Here is a 17,515-nt window from a genome sequence, read left to right as displayed (position 1 = left end):
AGTAAAATAAATAAATAAATAAATAAATAAATAAATAAGAAATGGGGAAAGACAGGAATTTTAATGAGGATTTCATATAGAGAAGGTTACAACGTGTTGAAAAAGAATGTGTTACATGTGTTGATAAAAGAAAGTGCTAATGTGTCGACAAGAGAAAGGTTACAATGTGTTGTAAAGGAAAATGTTAATATGTGTGGTGTTAATTAAAAAAAATGCATTGCTTAGCTAAAAGGGGGAGGTGTAGCAATAGGGACTGCATTACCCATAATACACTGCAGAGCGCAGAGTGACGATGTATGTGGTGGGGACCGAAGTTAATATACATGTTGGAGAATAAACCACGTGAGTTGGACATGACGGTGTACTATGTGATTATTGAGAAAGCACACACTTTATAATACAAGTAGATTTGCAATAGCAAAGCCTGCAAAAATAATTGGACCTCATCAATGTTCCTCTCCATGGAAATCTTAAGTAAAAGGCGAAAGATTTCTTCCTGAATGAAGAGAAACCTGACCTATACTTTGGGTGTTGCTAGGCCTTTGAAAGTCCATTGGTGAGCTAGAAAGCTTGCTAAGGGTAAATTGGCCTGTGGCAGGAAAACTGTTGATAATGCACAGGTGTAGAAGAGAAGAGAAGAGAAGAGAAAAGATTGAACTTATATTTATTAAATGAAATTGAACACACTAAACAACTAAGAGCTATGTGCACTCAAGAACAGAACAATGAGCATGAGCTTGTTCTTTTTTTCATTCTTTATTTCTGCTTTTTTAACAGGTAAAGAGGTGCACCATTCCCAGAAGTACTGCAATACCGGGCTGATGCGTGGAGCGGATGGAGCAAGCCCCTCTTCCGACTCCCACGGTCAAAAATTGGTTAAATATGTAGTCCTCACATAGAGGACGTATCAGATATTAAACTGATAAGAACAGATTTTTTTTTTATATCAAAACACACCATTCAGTACAGTCATGCATGCAGTAAACAACAAACTATAATTTCATTCGGAACAAACAAAACAAATAACCAACCCCTCCAAATGCATGCATAACCAAAAGAACTCATTGAACAAAAACATATTCTGTGCATCAAAATTTAAATTAACCTAGTACACACTTTTACTCCATCCCATTTCAAAATAAAAACAATCAAACAACAAAAAAAAACAGTAAATGTTGAGGAAAATTCAAACCCCCCTTATTACCCTATTACCCCTGAACGGAGGGCCACCATGGAGATCCTACCACTGTCATCCCTGAGAATCCCCCTCCCTCCATTGTTCCCACTCCTACCCTTACCAAGCCTTGTCCCTGTACAGTCTGGCCCTGAACACCCAGAACAGGTTCCTCTGGTTGACTTGTGGTGACAGGCTCCGGATGCATTCGCACCTTGTGCCCCATAGAACGCACTTCGCTCCATGCACCTCAAACCACTGCCGTACAGCACAAGGTCACGATGCATTGCCCCTCCCCCTTCCATGGACCACCACTCTGCGACACGTCTCCAGAACTGAGTCGCGATGGGACACGACCGCATTGCATGCTCAATTGTCTCCTCACCGCCGCATCCAACCGGGCACAGAGGCATACGACATGATCCATGCCGATATAGGCGTTCTCTCACTGTAAGACGCCCAGAGCCGCTAACCGGTGCAGATCTTTACTAGCCCCATCCAGCCACTTGGGCTGCAGAGCTGCCCAATCGATGTCTGGCATAAGGGGTAAGGCCATGCTGGTTTGTGCCGCACAGCAGTCCCTCCATCTCTTATAGACTTTCACTATCTCCCATCCACCAAACACCACGGCTGATCCCTGATGAACTCTACCACCTTCCGATAATGCCATGGGCGGTCAGTTGATCACTGCCCGCAAAACAAAGCCCAACCAGAACTTTGCAAACAGGTTTGATCCATGCCCCTCTTATCTCCTGACCAACCTTGCCATAAAGGCCACATACATTGCCATGGTCTTGTAGGGAGAACAGATTACCCCCTTCGCCTTCTTCCCGCTCCATGTACATTCTGGCATAGGCAACCTGTTCTCTCCTTCCACCCCAGATGAACGTGAACATGGCACGCTCCAGAAGCCTTCCTGTTACAAACAGGATGGAAGGACAAGAGCCAGGTGATTAAGGCCTGACAGCAGATCAGAGTTCACCACCATTACTCCCTTCTGCCCCAGCCCTCCGCCTTGACCTGCAACTTTATCAGGGCAATATCCCAGTTCTTCTGGGCCCTGCCCTCCCTCCAAAAGACAACCCCCAAAACCCTGAGCCCATCCTGGCATTGCAAGAACCCCACTGGGACGTCAGTCCTTCTTGCCCATGCTCCTGCATACAGGAACGCAGACTTACTGCAGTTAACACGTGCTCCAGTGGCTTTTGAAAAGGTCTCCAAAGCATGCCCCACCGCACAGAAGTCCTCATCCCGGCCAAGAAACATTGTTGCATCATCGGCGTACACCGACACTGTGGCCCTTATCCATCCTGCACCTGGGATATGTAGTCCCTGGAAAGCAGGCTCCCTTCTCAGCCATTCTGCCAAAGGCTCCATGTACAAAACATAGAGCAAAGGTGACAGCGGACATCCCTGCCTGACCCCTCCTCGCTGTACAATCAGCTTGGACAAGTGCCCATTCACCACCATGCGGCTGACCACCCCAGCGTATAGCAGGTGGATCATGGCAGTAAAAGCAGGCCCAAAGCCCATTCGCTCCAAGAGTGCGAATAAGAACTCGTGTGAGACCTGGTCGAAGGCCTTTTCCTGGTCCAATCTTAGCATGGCTAAAGGTACCCTGCGCTGTTCTGCCCATGCCATGCATCTCTGATCAGAGCCAGGGTCATGCCGCACAACCTCCCGGGCACACCACAGGTCTTGTCCTGGTGAACCACCCGGACCATGACCTCTCTCAGGTGCAGAACCATTAGCTTAGCCAAAATCTTGTAGTCAGCCGTCAACAACGTGATCGGCCTCCAGTTTGCAAGGTTTAGCCTGTTGCCCTTTGTTTGTAGGAGAGTGACATGCCCTACTCTAGCGGACAGAGGTAGGGCACTGCACTCTATTGCTTCCCTATACAAGGCCAACAAATCCGGGCCCACCAGTGGCCAGAAAGTCCGGTACCATTCCACTGGTAAACCGTCCCCACCGGGGGCTACGCTTGTCTTCAGGGAAAGCATGGCTCTCTCCACCTCCTCAAGGGAAATCTGTCCCTCTAGCTCCGATGCTTTATCCCCCGGCAGCCTGCCGCCACAGTGTCTAAAAAAGCCATTGCGAGGTCACTTCAAATTTCCCTCATGCCAAAGAGACTGCTGTGGAAGGAGTTAGTCACTTCCAGCATTTTCCTGGCCGAGGTCACGACCTGAGCACACTGTCTCAGACCTTGCATGTACGAGCCCCGCTGACGACTTCTAACACTGTTATAGAAATAACGCGTTGGACGCTCGTCTTCCTCTAATGCCTGCTTGCCTGCCTGGACAAAATAACTGCAGGCTTCAGCCTTATAGTGGGCCGGCAAGGCCTCACTAGCGTCCCTGATCCGCCCTTGATCTGCATTCTGCCAGGCCTCCTCCTCAGCCTTCTTTCTTCTTCTCCTTGCCATCTCCTGTCCCCACCAGCGGCACAGGATGGCAATCCGCTTTTTGGTGTCCTCTCACCAATCTGCTTGCATGGCATACAGTCTTCACATATGCCGCCAGCCCTCATAGAGGTGGCAGAACACTCTGCAAAAGGAGGGGTCCTGCAGCACAGTCACATTTAACCTCCACGAGCCCCATCCTCTTTGCCCCACCTCTACCCAAATTTTACCAATCACCAAGCAGTGATCAGAGGGCCAGAAGGGCTTCAGGAGGAACGACTGCACCTCGCACTTTCTGCCACAAACAGGAGGTCGAGCCATGAGGCATCACCTCTGGTATTCCTCCAGGTATGGCCCAAAGCCTGCGGTTCGACCACCCTGAACATGTCCACCAGGCCTGCTCACGCCATTACCTGGGCCAGCTCCCCTCCACGTCTACAACAAAATCCCTCCCAATAATAGTAGCCTACTTGTGTAGAGTTGCGGCTCTAGCATGAGCTTGTTCATTTCTCAGTTCATTTAAACAAATTCTCCTGCTATCCTATCTATACAGTTTATCTTTTGATTTAACAGCCCATTCCCTCTCTATTTATCTTAACTCTCACCATCATTCTGTACCCCCTGAACTTTCTTAAGTCTAGCCAGAAATGCATGGAGCAAGTAATCTAGTCTGACATATGAATACGTTTGCACCTTGTCCCCTACACAATGCATTTAGCCACTGACACAACTTGCCAAAGCAGCCTCACCCATGCTGGCTCTATACGTCTCAACACTTTTCCATCCAGCTCCCGGCTCAGACCTGTGCCCCCTTTTGCTACCCACCACTCCGATATGTGACTCCAGAACTGGGTCACTACTGGGCAAGACCACAAAGCGTGCTCAAAAGTCTCCTCGCCACAACATCCACTTGGACACAGAGGCGATCGACTTGAGCCATGCCGATACAACCATTCTCTAAATGGTAGATGGCCTAAGGCTCCCAGCCATTGCAAATCTTTGCTGGCCCCGTCCAGCCACTTGGGCTGCTAGACCAACCAGTCACCGCCAGATTGTGCTGTGCAGCGATCCCTTCATTCTTTATACAGCCTTCTATGGTCCAGTATGATGCTATCCACCACACACCATGGCTGATCCCAAACGAATTCAGCTAGTTTCCGATAATAATCTGGACGGTCAGTCAACCATGGCACTGTGCCTCTAAAGGGGATCACTGTTCGCAGGGTAAAACCCAACCAGAATTTTGCAAACAAAGATGAGATATGGCTTTCCTCACCCCTAACCAACCTAGCAGTGAAAGTCACATACAATGCCATGGTCTTAAGATGGACACAAGCCACCCCTCTTCCACCATCCTTCCATTCCATGAACAATCTTGTGCGTGCCACTGTTACGGCTTCTTTTTATACGTCTAGGGTTTAAAGCTGTAACATTCATACTGTGATCCATTCTGTGAATAGGCCAGGGAAAAGGACACGTAAAACAAGTATAATATAAAAGGATTTATTTAAACAATGAGGAACATATGGCAAAGTATATACAATATTTACACACTAGTCAAAAACCAAAACATAATAGATAATCCACAGGAGAGAGAGGCGGAGAGTGGCGCACACAATAAAACAAAACCCAACTAACTCAGTAATAAACCACTAACCTAACTCCAAACAAAACAATTTTCCGCGCCTCTACACGCCCTAGCTTACCCTCTAAACTAACAAAAATACAGAAGTAGTGCACACTCCTAGCTAGTGTCTCTATACATAGTATCATCTACGTGTTGCAAGATGTAAGTCACGTGACATACTACCTGCCCAACACTCCTGGGGAAAACACAAGGGTTGTTATGGAAAACATATGCTTCTGCATACAAAACTGAGGATTTACTCCAGTTAACTCGAGCACCGGTGGCCTCCGAGAAAGCTTCCAGGACTCGCCCAACAACACCAAAGTCCCCCTCATGGCCCAAAAAAAGTGTTGCATCATCAGCATATGCTGACACTTTGGCCCTGATCACACCTGCACCTGAAATGTGCAGTCCTTGAAAGGCTGGCTCTCTCCTAAGGTGTTTTAACAATGGCTCTACGTATATTACATAGAGCATTGGAGACAACGGGCAACCTTGCCTGACTCCTCCTAACTGTGGGATCTGCTTGGAAAGATGCCTATTTATATAATATAATAATCCCTGCCCACCAATAACACTCAGAATAGAGGCTCTAAGAGATGAAAAAAACCTTGCCTTTCGCCTGCTCTACATTGAGCATAGACCCATACAGCCCTAAACTTTACCCCCCTCCAGCTTCCATCTACACAAATCACCCTTCCAGGAACCACTACTACATTGCTTACAATGACCCAATCACAAGACTGAATTCCCACCCCATCCCCCTTTCCCTCACTTTGGAAAAAATAACCCCCTCTGCCTCTGAACTTAAATGGCACTCATGCAGGAAACAAATCAAAGTGGACAGAATGCAAACTTAAAAACACTGCAGACCTTTTGAGGGACTGTTTAATCCCATGCACATTTAATGTGGCAAGTGAAAATAAATGCATTTTATTTTATATATAAAAAAATATATACATAAGCATGCAAACACAAGGCCTCTGCTATGTTTTCCAATACAAAACTCCTTATTCTTCTTCCCCATCCCTCTTTCCCCTCCCCCTTGCTTTTGTTACCCTTACCCTCCTTGCCGGCATCTGAGACCACCCCTTATTGTTTGTCATTGAGTCACCATTATTGCTCTGGCCTCTTCCACTGGGATTAGATCAAATTCTTGACCTTGTTCCACCCTGATCCTCTTTGAATCCCGCTTTGAAGTCTTGGGTACTCCACAGTCTATGGCTGCATGATCCTCGGATCAACAAAGGCGGCATCTGCATCCAGTACAGGCCTCCTTATTATGTCCAATGGCACTACACCTTCGGCAGTAAAGGGGCTGGCCAGGGTAGTGGAGAAAACCCCGGTGAGGGCAGATTCCAAAGCGGCCTCTCACTTTCTTACCAGCTGAAACTGTAGAGCAGTTCAGAAACTCCCGAACATCCTCATCTGGCACGAACGGGTTGTAGAGATGAACCGTAATGGGAACCTTATCTATGGCAAAAGAGGAACCAAACGGAAACCTTCGAACACCCCCTCCTCAGGCTGACGAGCACACTGGTCAAAAAACAAAGAGCAGTCCGCGAAAGAAATAAAGGTTACATCCAAAAAAACCATACGACGTAAAATCTTGCAAACAGAAGATCTTAGACGGACTCATCCCACAAAAGTCCCTCATGATTCTGATCAATTCATAATTCAATTCAAGCCGAACTGTGCGCCTAAGCCGCACCACTCGCCATTTTTCACCTTCTTGTGGCATCGCGCTAAGATATTACACTTGATCTTAACCAAAAGGCAGAGAAGGGACAACCTGATTTAAGCGACAGCCTTAAGAGTACCCAATGAAAAAGCTTTGACTACTGGACGGTAGTTATTGAGCCACTCTCCAGGATATTATGCAGCACGTTGGTGAAAATGTTGTAGAAGCTAGCAACAAGATTTAAAAAGTCTCGCCATGCTAATTCTTTTCTTGAACCATAGCAAACAATTAGCTTTGCAATAGCAAAGCCTGCAAAAATAATTGGAACTCATCATTGTTCCTCTCCACGTAAATCTTTAGTAAAAGGCGAAAGATTTATTCATGAATGAAGAGAAACCTGAGCAATACTTTTGATGTTGCTAGGCCTTTGAAAGTCCATTGGTGAGCTAGAAAGCTTGTAGCTTGCTAAGGGTAAATTGGCCTGTGGCAGGAAAACTGTTAATAATGCACAGGTGTAGAAAAGAAAAGAAAAGAAAAGAAAAGAAAAGAAAAGAAAAGAAAAGAAAAGAAAAGAAAAGAAAAGAAAAGAAAAGAAAAGAAAAGAAAAGAAAAGAAAAGAAAAGAAAAGATTGAACTTATATTTATTAAATGAAATTGAACACGCTACACAACTGAGAGCTATGTGCACTCAAGAAAAGAACAATGAGCATGAGCTTGCTCTTTTTTTCCTTCTTTATTTCTGCTTTTTTAACAGGTAAAGAGGTGCACCATTCCCAGAAGTACTGCAATACCGGGCTGATTCATGGAGCGGATGGAGCAAGCCCCTCTTCCGACTCCCACGGTCAAAAATCCGTTTAATATGTAGTCCTCATATAGAGGACGTATCAGATATTAAACTGATAAGAACAGATACTACACTTGTTCTTAGCCAAAAGGCCAAGAAGCGATAACCTGATTTAAGTGACAGCCTTAAGAGTACCCAATGAAAAAGCTTTGACTATTGGACAGTAGTTATTGAGCCACTCTCCAGGATATTATGCAGCGCGTTAGTAAAAAAAGTTGTAGAAGCTAGCAACAAGATTTAAATAAAAGTCTAAATTTAAAATTTTGGTTAGTTATTGTTTTAATGGTCAAGTCAAGTTTATTTATATAGCGCTTTTCACAACAGACATTGTCTCAAGCAGCTTTACAGAAATCAACAGTCAAGGTGAATGGTGTGCATTTATCCCTGATGAGCAAGCCTGTGGCAAGGAAAAACTCCCTTAGATGTTATGAGGAAGAAACCTTGAGAGGAACCAGATTCAAAAGGGGTGCAAGTGCAGTAGGGTAACAAACAATTTCCAAGTGGGTTTCACAGAGTCAAGAAGACTAGACTCACACTGGCAAAAGAACATGGACGCTGGAACATAGCTGGAGCATTTCGAAGTCCATAGGGCATAACTGTATACTGCAGAAAACTGTCAGGGGTGACAAAAGCAGAAATTTCTGAGGCACGAGGAGTCCGTGGTACTTGCCAATAACCCTTAAGCAAGTCCAATTTTGACACAAAACGAGCTGAACCTACATTGTAAATACAGTCATATATCCTTGGCAAGGGATAAGAATCAGAGAGATAAAAATAAGAGAGATAAGAGACTTGTGGTCAGATAAAATGGTGACATTTTAATTTTCTAGAAGGTACTTCTTTAAAAACTTTTTAATAAAACCATACTCCTTGAGGAGGTTAAAAGACACTGGGGTTTTTAAGTCAACAGGTAAAATCTTTAACATCCTCAGATAAGACCCCATCCAGAATCGGGCCATAGCAGCTGTTTTGTTTCACTCGATGGGGTCACAGCATAGCGGACGTGGAGAGCGGTGAAACAACTGCCTAAAAACAGGTGGGGGTCCGGGAGGCCTTTGCCGCCGTTCTCGTGTCTTTTCTTCATGACCTCCCTCTTTATTTGCTGCCACTTAGACCCCCACGAGAAGTAAAACACCGCTCTCTCCAACCCCAAAAGAAATTTCCTGTTGGGACTAAAAACAGAACAGACAAATAAAAACAAAGGTAAAATCACTGCTTTAAAAATTAAAACTTTACCTTCTATCGTCATCTGTCTTAGTCCCCAAAAACCCAGTCGCTGCCTAACTTTCCCTATCAAGTCAGGCCAGTTCCCGCTCCCTCCCCCTTCTTTGTCAAATTTTACCCCTAAAATCGTCGACTCTGTTTTAAAATCCACTTTCAGTCCACCTCTGTCAATGTTTTTCCACGGCCCGAAAAGCTGGGCCTCGGACTTGCTCCTATTGAGCTTGGCGCCCGAAGCCCGACCGTACCAGTCAGTCAAGTCCATCGCTCTTCGTACCGATAAAACGTCTGTGGCTAAAAGGGTCACATCGTCTATGTATAACACGCAAGTCGCCGTCAGTCCACTGGTCCCAGGGACGGTCAGTCCATTGATCTATTTGTCCTTTCTCAATATCTGCGCCAGTGGCTCGATACAGGCCACATACAAAAGGGGAGATAACGGACAGCCCTGACGGACGCCGCTGCGGATATCTACCGCTTTGGACACATGCCCGTTAACCAAGATTCTGCTGATCAAGCCCTTGTACAGCAGTCCCACCCAAGCTATGAATCGTTTTGGGAAACCCATTTTTTGCAGAACCTGAAACAGGAACTGGTGCGAGACACGATCAAAAGCTTTTTCAATATCTAAATTTCGGACTACTAATCGAATGTTTCTGTCTCTCGCATAACAGATGGCATCTCTGATCAGTACTGGGATGTCTGTGATCTTTCTCCCAGGCACAGTGCAGGCTTGATCCGGGCGGATCACGTCCTCTAAAACTGTCAACATGCGTGAAGCTAAAACTTTACTAAAAAGTTTGCAGTCAAAATTTTAAAGTGTGATCGGTCGCCAGTTTTTAAGTCCGTCTTGTCTCCTTTTTTGTAGAGCAAAGAAACTATCCCTATTCTAAAGCTGTCAGGAAGTCTGTCCAAGGTCTCAAATTCTTTAAAAACAGTCAGTAAGTCATGTGCTAAAATGTCCCAGAAGGTCAGGTAAAACTCTAGAGGGAGTCCATCTATACCTGGGGCCTTCCCTTTTTTAAAACCTTTAAGAGCCTTTTGTCGACCTTTTTTGTCTAAAAATTTAAAAACTTCCTCTACAGTGTTGAGGTGTACTTTTTTTGGGCTATGCAAGTCTTTATAATATGTCTCGATTCCCTTTAAAATTTCCTCCGTCTTCTCTGTTTCCTTACCCGCAACATTTAGCTTTGTAAAAGCCCCTCCCTTCGATATAATCTTTTTAAAAAAGTACCTGGTACACTTTTCTCCCTCTTCCAGCTCTCTCTCTTTGCTTCTTAAAATAATTCCCTTACCCTTGGTTTCTGCTAAAACTGACATCTCCCTTTTCACTTCATTTAACTCTTCTTTAAAATCAAACCCATTATTTAAAAGTTTAAAATATCTCTGCAGTCTTTTTTGCAGCCCCACCATGCGTCTTTCTTCCTTCGACTTTTTTTCCCTCCATTTCTTCCTTAAAAACTGTTTTGTCCGGTCTTTTACCATCTCCCACCACTGTGCTCGTGAGTCGAAAAGGTCCTGGAGGGTCTGCCATTGGCTGAACTGCTCCTTATATTCTCTGACCACTCCTTCATCCTCTAAAAGGGAGCAGTTCAGCTTCCACAACCCTCCCCCTACCATCACACCAGTGGGTAGTGAAAGGGTGCACGACAGCATAAGGTGATCAGAAAAGAAGAGGGGCGTCAATGTAGCATTGGTTGGATGGCAGTCCCGTGTAAAAACGTAGTCTATTCGAGAGGCTCTGGTGTCGTCACCACTGAACCAGGTGAAGCCCTCCTCTCTTGGATGCAAGGTTTTAAAACAGTCTTCTAATTTAAAATCTCTTACTAAACCTTGCAATAAAACCGATGTTTTGTCTACATTAAAATCTTTATCCGCCCTTTTTCTGTCTTTCCTAGACAAAACACAGTTAAAATCCCCTGCTAAAACTAGGGGAGCCCTCCCAAGCATGTGGGGCTGCAGGTCTTCAAAAAGTTCATATCTCTCATTTTTTTCAGTAAAACCATACACATTAAGAATATTAAGATCCTTGTTTAAAAAAGTCAGATTTGTTAAAAGTGCCCGACCGTCCCTCACCACCGTGCTGCCCTCCACCATGATGTTTGGATTATTGATTAAAATGGCAACACCGTCACACTTGTTGCCATTGACATTAAAAACTTCTGACATTAATTGTTGAAATTGTGAGGGCCATGAGCAGTATGGTTGATTTAAAGGCATGTACTTTGTTTTAAAACTGCAGAGACAAACATTAAAATCACATTATTTCTTGTGACAATTGCTCCTCTTTTATCCCCATGGGCTGGGGGTCGAGGGGCAAGTGTCCGAGGCCTCCGGGCCACAGAAGGGATTTCTTGTAGCTCTTTTGGCGACGATGTTTTCAGCTGAAAATGCAGAAAAGAGACCTCATTGGGGAGCGGTGAGGGCCACATGCGGTCCATATCTTCCAGGGAGGAAGTATCTGGCCGATGCACTGCCCTTAGCTTTTTCCCTTCTGTTACCAAGAGAGGAGATCCCGCAGGCCTTTTCTGCACCTGAGCATAAGGGAGTTCACAGTCCCTCCCACTAGTCTCCATAGACTTTTCTGAAACTGTTTGTAGAGTGGAAGTTGTTTCCTCCTCCCCCTCCTCCATTTCCAACTCCTTTTCTGGGGAGGGAGGGGCTTCCTCCCTCTCCATGTTTGATTCCGCCCCTGAGGCCGCCCCACTTCCTCCACCTTGTCCAATCCCTGAGGCTGGCTGGGAGTTTAAATTTCCTGCCAAAACCTCAGGGCCCGCCTCCTTCTTTGTTTGTTCCTCTTGTGGGGTGGCCATCTTTTTGCCTTTTAATTTGTTGGCAAAACTCTCTGGACAATCTCTGTAAAGATGGTTTGATTCTCCACAAAGATTGCACCGTCTGCCAATGGTACACTCTTCAAACTTGTGACCAATTCCTTTACACTTCCCACAAACAAGTTCTTGACACACTTCAGCTAAATGCCCCATTCTCCCACACTTTCTACATAATTTGGGCATGCCCTGGTAGTGTATGTAGCCTCTGTTCTCTCCCAACACAATCATCGAAGGCAGATGCTTCAGGCCCTGGTAACCTCCGGCGTTGTCCTATTGTCTACAGCTTAATGCCTGTTCAGGGACAGGCATTAAGCTGGTTTAAATCCTACCTGTCCGATCGTTACCATTTCGTAGATTTAAATGGAGAGCTATCCAGGCTAATGCAAGTAAATTATGGCATGCCGCAAGGTTCAGTTCTAGGACCCCTGCTCTTCACAATATACATGCTTCCGTTAGGAAATATTATTAGAAGGCATGGAATTAGCTTCCATTGTTATGCTGATGATACTCAGCTATATATTTCATCTAAACCAGGCGATACAGCTCAATTAACCCGGATAACTGAGTGTGTTAAGGAACTAAGAGATTGGATGACCCATAACTTTCTACTTTTAAATTCTGATAAGACTGAGATTTTGCTCATCGGCCCAAAAACTAGTATACAGACGCTCCAGCATCTCAACCTGCATTTAGACGGATGTTCTGTAACCACTAGTTCAACGGTAAAAGACCTGGGTTTTATTTTAGACAGCGACTTGTCTTCCAAAAATCACATCAATCAAGTTACAAAAAGAGCCTTCTTTTACCTTAGAAATATTTCTAAGCTAAGAAATATGTTATCCATATCCGATGCAGAGAAGCTCGTCCATGCGTTCATGACCTCCAGAATAGACTACTGTAATGCGTTACCAGGTGGATGTCCTGCATCATTAATAAACAAGCTTCAGTTAGTCCAGAATGCAGCAGCCAGAGTTCTTACAAGGTCAAAAAAATATGATCACATAACCCCGATCTTATCGTCCCTACATTGGCTTCCTGTTAAGTTTCGAATAGACTACAAACTATTACTTCTCACTTATAAAGCACTAAATGGTTTGGCTCCCATGTATCTATCCAGTCTTTTAACACACTACAATCCGCCACGCTCCCTGAGATCTCAAAACTTTGGGCTTCTAGTAGTTCCTAGAATAGCAAAGTCCACTAAAGGTGGTAGAGCATTTTCACATTTACCTCCTAAACTCTGGAATAGTCTTTTTGACGGTGTTCGGGGCTCAGACACACTCTCCCAGTTTAAGTGTAGATTAAAAACATATCTTTTTAGCAAAGCCTACACATAACATACGTCTCACATCATAACCTTGTGCTCCAGAACATCTGATCACATGCACATTATCAACTTGTGCTGTTAATATCATGAACAGCAGCTACGCTAATTCCTGTCCACTGCTTCTCTTTCTCTCCCCATCCCGAGACACCCTGAGGTTTGGCCAGCTCCAGTCACCTCCCACCTCGTGATGATTACGGACCTTTGAAGAAGTAGATGCCGAACTCACAAACATCCCGAACCATCTAGAAACGTACCAGTGCCATTTGGATCCTGCTACATGTGTGGAGTTTTGACATTGGACCTCCTGGAGTGTTTAAAGGCTCTGGCATGGAGAAGCTGATGCTGGATCTGTGGTGATCACAAATGCTGAGCTCATAAAACTCGGAGCTACTAACCATATAGACTGTATAAGACTGCAGAAAGAACATCACTTATAATCTTATACTCCAGTAATCATGTTAGTTCTCACTGTCCAGTGTTCTATATTGTTGAAAGATTTATGATCAAACTCTTGATGTCACCCAGATGAGGATGGGTTCCCCTTTTGAGTCTGGTTTCTCTCAAGGTTTCTTTCTCATAACATCTAAGGGAGTTTTTCCTTGCCACAGTCGCCACGGCTTGCTCATCAGGGACAAATTCACACCATTCACCATCACTGTTGATTTGTGTAAAGCTGCTTTGAGACAATGTCTGTTGTGAAAAGCGCTATACAAATAAACTTGACTTGACCTGACTTGACTTGTTTAATGGGGATTCGCCAGGAGCAGTTCCAGATGCCATCCTCACCTAACACCTTGACTGGTTGGCCTCAAACAGTGCAATATCTGCCCAGCCAGACACAAATGTCTTCTTCACTCACAGTTTCATTAAACATTCTGACAATCACTGTTTTAAGTGAATTGTCAGAGAGCTTCTCCACTGTGAACATGGAGAACTGGGCCTTTACAGTGTCAAACCTTTGCCAAAAATTACTTAAAAGGGAAGCAGTTCTAAAACTAACATCAAACCCTTTATTCAGGGGCAGAGTCACTAAACAGTTCAGTTCATTGGGTTTAAAGTTAAGAGATTTTTGGATAAGCTTCCTGGAGAAGTCAAGCCGTGACATCCCCAGGAGCCTCCCTTCCACCTCTTTAAATAAAAAGCGCACGCTGTGGTGCCTCCTCATGCCGGCACGAGCAGCCGACATTTTGGAGGCACCACTAGCCTAAAAACAACGAACTAAAAGGACTACTAATTATAAAACAAATAAATAGATAATAAATAAATAAATAAATAAATAAATAAATAAATAAAAGCACTTACCTTCACGAACCTAAGCAAAATGTACTCTTTGCAAGTTGTCTCTGAAGCCACAAGAAAAGACCTCAGACGGGAACCCACAAAGAGCGATCGCTGTCTTAGCCAAAAGGCCGAGAAGCGATAACCTGATTTAAGCGACGGCCTTAAGGGTACCCAATGAAAATGCTTTGACTACTGGACGGTAGTTATTGAGCCACTCTTCAGCATATCACACAGCGCGGTGGTGAAAAAGTTGTAGAAGCTAGCCACAAGATTTAGATAAAAGTCTCACCATGCTAATTCTTTTCTTGAACCATAGCAAACAAGTAGCTTTGCAATAGCAAAGACTGCAAAAATAATTGGAACTCATCAATGTTCCTCTCCACGGAAAGATTTATTCGTGAATGAAGAGAAACCTGAGCTATACTTCGGGTGTTGCTAGGCCTTTGAAAGTCCATTGGTGAGCTAGAAAGCTTGCTAAGGGTAATTTGGCCTGTGGCAGGAAAACTGTTGATAATGCACAGGAGAAGAAAAGAGAAGAAGAAAAGAAAAGAAAAGAAAGATTGGACTTATATTTATTAAATGAAATTGAACACGCTACACAACTGAGAGCTATTTGCACTCAAGAAAAGAACAATGAGCATGAGCTTGCTCTTTTTTTCCTTATTTATTTCTGCTTTTTTAACAGGTAAAGAGGTGCACCATTCCCAGAAGTACTGCAATACCGGGCTGATTCATGGAGCGGATGGAGCAAGCCCCTGTTCCGACTCCCACGGTCAAAAATCCGTTTAATATGTAGTCCTCATATAGAGGACATATCAGATATTAAACTGATAAGAAAAGATTTTTTTTTTTTTCCATTTAATCATTTAATTAAGTGAAAAACATTTTGCTGAACATTAAAACAGCAAACAAGGAAATAAAAAAGAAACAGAATATTTTAAAATCATGACAATCAAACATTAAGTAGATAAGCATTTTTAATGTTAGACAACAAAAAAAAAAGTTGTTCAAGAAAAGAAATCCCTGAGTCATCACTGATTTAGGGCCCTGAGAGGTAATCTGGACCGATGTGGAGCCACGGAGGTCTTGTTCTCAGCTACCTTAGAACGAGACTTGTTGAGGTTTTCTTTTTCTGACTTTTTCTTATGGAATGGAACCCTTCTTTCTTCATAGCACATCAACTTCTCTTTTGATATAGACTGCTGGGTCGAGTTACTATCACTGGAGCTGCAAATCTCACCCTCCAGAGAGTCCTGATCCACAGGTTTCTCCTCCTCCTCTTCCTCGGTGAGGACGTCACACTGACTGAGAGCATTCATTAGCTGCTCCTGCTGAGCCCTAAACTCATCCACCAGCTCTGTTCTGCTCCTCAGTGGCACCAGGACACGTGGGTATTTCTTATACAGAAGACGTGCGCCCGTCCTCTGCCACTCCATTAATCTCCTTCATCACTCTGTCTGTACATGAACTTAGGCGAGCACAGACTAAAAAGCTTTCCTGTTCGGCCTCGGTGCATTTGCTCTTTTTTGCATTTTGCATTTTGATCTTTTAGAGTCTCCATTGAAGCTCCCTGTGCATCTGATGCCTTCTGAAGCCCAGTGAAGTCAGACTGCGTTTTCAGGACCAGGAGTTTCATCAGAACCTCAACACGGCGAAGTAGCTGCTCTACACGCGTTTTGTGTTGCTGGCTGGCCTGGTTGATCTGCTCATTCAGGTTACTGTTTTCAGCCTGGAGGGAAGTGAAGCCATGAACTGCTGTTTCCTGCATGACTGCCAGCACCTCCACGTGGCCCCTAAAAAATGCAGTCATCTCCACCTTCATCCCTGCCACCTGTCCAGCCAGAGCATTATATCTATGCAGTGTCTGCTTCAATCATTTGTTTACAGCCATAATCGATCCGTTAGCGGGCATTGTTTTTGTGATCAGAACATCTTCAAGATGAAGTTTATGCTCATCCAGCATTTGAAGCATGGCGTCTCTGTTCCCTTTTGTGAGCTCACCCTACTGCAGCAGCTTGGCCTTACAGCTGTCCACTCCTTCCACCACAGCCTCTCGGACAACAGTGTAGGAACTCACTGAGCTCGCAGCCTACTCAAACACACAACCCATCCAACCCAGCAGCTCCGCCATGGAATGCCGATAGTGATCCAGCATTTCAGCAGAGGTGGGAAGTAACGGAGTACAAATACTTCGTTACTGTACTTAAGTAGATTTTTCTGGCATCAGTATTTTACTCCACTATTTATTTTTCAGACAACTTTTTACTTTTACTCATTACATTTTTACACAAATATCTGTACTTTTTACTTCTTACATTTTTAAAACTGGCTCGTTACTTTAGTTTTAATCCATCGATTTGATGAAATAAATATATAATATATTTTTTTCACTGCGCGCTGATTTCAGCCGAACAACCGGTTTCCTGTTACTGCGCGTCTTTTTCAATCTGCTGGTGTATCATGTACTGTCTCTCACTCACCACAGATGTAGACTAGTTTACGAAGCTAAGAATCAGCAGGCAGAAGGCAGTAAGAAGTTTGGGGTTAATGTGGATGAGACAGAGGGAGTCAGTGATGAGAACATGACTGAGAACAGACACATTCATAATCATCATCATCTTTTCTCTGCTTGTGTTCTATATGCGGATCCTTAGCCTGGACACATTCATTCTGCAACATTTTTTATTTGTTTTGTATTTATATATATATATATATATATATAGATATAGATATAGATATAGATATGGCTGTCAAAATTAAAATTATTGTAAACGGCACTAAGTTTTATTAATGCGCTATCAATAAAAAAAAAAAATGTAAATACATTAATAAATATCTAAATATAAAGAGGGGAGATTAAAACATTCGGGAAAAAATACATTTATCCACAATGTCCTTTCTTTACTTAGATATAAAATAAATAAATAAACTCCAGATAAAAATATTTTTAATCAGTAAACTTTTGTTTTATTTATGCGCCAAGTCTCAAATCAAACACAAAATCCGCCATGTTTTACACAATTAACCCTCTAGGTGGCGTTTTGTTGGTTTTTCCCATATAATGGCGACACAAACTACTTACAGTGCCTTGCAAAAGTATTGACCCCCCTTGGCGTTTTTCCTATTTTGTT

At 43.8% G+C, this 17,515-nt stretch overlaps 4 non-coding genes and 2 pseudogenes across 4 annotated transcripts; all 6 read right to left on the bottom strand.

Moving 5' to 3' along the window:
* Positions 1–405: 405 nt before the first annotated feature.
* Positions 406–520, bottom strand: LOC124390661. The gene has a single exon (XR_006926808.1). It is a non-coding gene; the product is annotated as a U5 spliceosomal RNA (small nuclear RNA).
* A 260-nt stretch (positions 521–780) lies between these two features.
* On the bottom strand, positions 781–996 carry LOC124390703 (annotated as a pseudogene).
* A 6,174-nt stretch (positions 997–7,170) lies between these two features.
* On the bottom strand, positions 7,171–7,285 carry LOC124390653. The gene has a single exon (XR_006926800.1). It is a non-coding gene; the product is annotated as a U5 spliceosomal RNA (small nuclear RNA).
* Positions 7,286–7,637: 352 nt separating this feature from the next.
* Positions 7,638–7,828, bottom strand: LOC124390679. Its single transcript, XR_006926824.1, has one exon. It is a non-coding gene; the product is annotated as a U2 spliceosomal RNA (small nuclear RNA).
* A 6,881-nt stretch (positions 7,829–14,709) lies between these two features.
* Positions 14,710–14,805, bottom strand: LOC124390662 (annotated as a pseudogene).
* A 267-nt stretch (positions 14,806–15,072) lies between these two features.
* Positions 15,073–15,270, bottom strand: LOC124390704. The gene has a single exon (XR_006926844.1). It is a non-coding gene; the product is annotated as a U2 spliceosomal RNA (small nuclear RNA).
* Positions 15,271–17,515: the final 2,245 nt, after the last annotated feature.

This window comes from Silurus meridionalis, chromosome 8, assembly GCF_014805685.1.
Source record: "Silurus meridionalis isolate SWU-2019-XX chromosome 8, ASM1480568v1, whole genome shotgun sequence".
In the NCBI taxonomy this organism is placed as follows: domain Eukaryota; kingdom Metazoa; phylum Chordata; class Actinopteri; order Siluriformes; family Siluridae; genus Silurus; species Silurus meridionalis.
The sequence above is the reverse complement of the archived record's forward strand: the minus strand, read 5'-3'. Positions and strand labels throughout refer to the sequence as shown.